The following is a 2,081-nucleotide window of genomic DNA, read 5'->3' on the forward strand; positions in this document are numbered from 1 at the left end:
ATATATATATATTCATTCACGTCGACATACACTTACACCTCTAGAAGTTACACGCATATTTTGGTTTCCTGACAAACATTTGATATACATATAGAATGAAATAAGCTGTGTCATGTAATGTTATAAAAAAAGGCTGCTTCTGATTCGGATTAAACCAGTCGCTATGGTGCTGTAATGTTCCGCCAGTCCTAAAGTTATTAACATCAACGGTAGCTCTCTATATCCACGCAGTGGGATTACTCGTGTTCAGTCTGAGCTCTCTCTATCAAACTCATCTACATATGAGGCCTTTACAGGGCAACTAGCAGTATATATAAATAGAAAATCTGCGAAAGTCTTCACTTTGAATGTACGGTATTCGAATAAATCATTTTTATTTTATTGCAGTTTTAACAAAAGTTGAATTTATCATATTTATTCATAACTGAATCTTTAATAATTGATTCTCTAGAAATGAATATTTCGATTTATATTTTTATTTCTTTGATCGATAAAATCATAAAGGTCAGCATACGTTTTTTTAATAAAGCAGACTCTAATTTGCATCATTCTTTCTGAAGTGCAACACATAAAGATTCCATGCTTTTAAAAGCTCTTCATTTTGACTTGATTTGATAATCTACTATACATTTTCAATAGGTTTTATATGTCTAGACTGTTCCAGAGTGTCAAGTCCAAATCAAAGTATGAAGTTCATGACCTTAGTAAAAGCTGTTTGATTAATATGGCAGAAAACGATGTGTATTACCATACTAGTATATGGACAGATTTGATACGGAAAAAAAGTTATTATAAATTTAAGAAAAGTTTTTTTCGTAATTGTCTTCTTTTTAATACTATGCATTATCATTTTCGCGTAAAAAAAATGACCATTTGGAAGAGATGTTCGCGGTATCGTCCCACTATTTGTGTGATTACGCCCAAAATACTAATTTAAATAGTAGGAAACTTCTATGACAGTTTAGATTTACGGTTTACGCTTTGGTCTTTACAGACGATCTAATGTAGACCAAACACGCGGACAGTAGTTTATTTCATCTAAATGCATTTATTTAATTTTTTTTATCGAAATATCCAGCAATTAGGCTAAACCCTGCTTTCTCTCAATTTCAACAAATTTTTTATCGTTATTTCTTGCACTCGGAGTACTGTTCTCAGGTCATATGCTTATTTTCAGAATATTTTTGTTTTACCTTTTATAGATGACTAGCAGAGGCACCCGGCGTAGCTCGGGAATGAAATTGTTGCTTATATACTTGAAGAAAAAAAGGCAAAATATGCTGTAGATGGACTCTCAGATGAATGATAGCTGGGCGCCTCTCATGAATGGGGAAAATTGAAGATGTGCCAAAAAGCCTCATTGGTACTTGGAAACTTTTACGAAAATTAAAATGTGGCTTAAATGAAAAAAATGATTTACGTGAATATCCTCACAAGAGTAATTGAAATAAATTGCGATTGTGGAACCCCTTACGCACGCACGAAAGCACACACGCACGCGCACGCACACACAGAGTATCACACATCAGATGAAATGGAAGTGTGTGTGTATGTGTGACAGAGAGAGAGAGAGAGAGAGCGAGAGAGAGAGAGGTTTGTTGTCATATATACGTACATGCATAAATATGCATACATCTTTGTGTGTATGCGTGTGTAAGAGAGAGAGAATGAGTAAAGCTATACTATATATAAAACAGAGACGTGTGTGTAATCGACTACACCAAATGCTTCCATACTTGTGATGCGTGAATAATTTGACCTCGGATAAATGTTAGGCTCTTCATTTGATTTTTTTTATCTCTAATTAAAAATAAATAATATTGCTTTATATTTAAGATTCACTTCTTTAAAAAGATTCCTCAATGTCAACTTCCGGTATTGACGTTACAACGGCAAAAAGCTTTACTCTCTATTTTGTGTGTGAGTGTGTGTGTGAGTGTGTATGAGAGAGAGAGTAAATACTACATACACACCGCTCTCTCACTCTGTCTCACACACACACACTCCTTGACTCACTCACACCCTGTCTCTTACAAACACACACATACATAAATATATACAAAGATATTTACAAAGACACA

This window comes from Octopus bimaculoides, chromosome 4 (genome assembly GCF_001194135.2).
Source record: "Octopus bimaculoides isolate UCB-OBI-ISO-001 chromosome 4, ASM119413v2, whole genome shotgun sequence".
Lineage (NCBI taxonomy): Eukaryota > Metazoa > Mollusca > Cephalopoda > Octopoda > Octopodidae > Octopus > Octopus bimaculoides.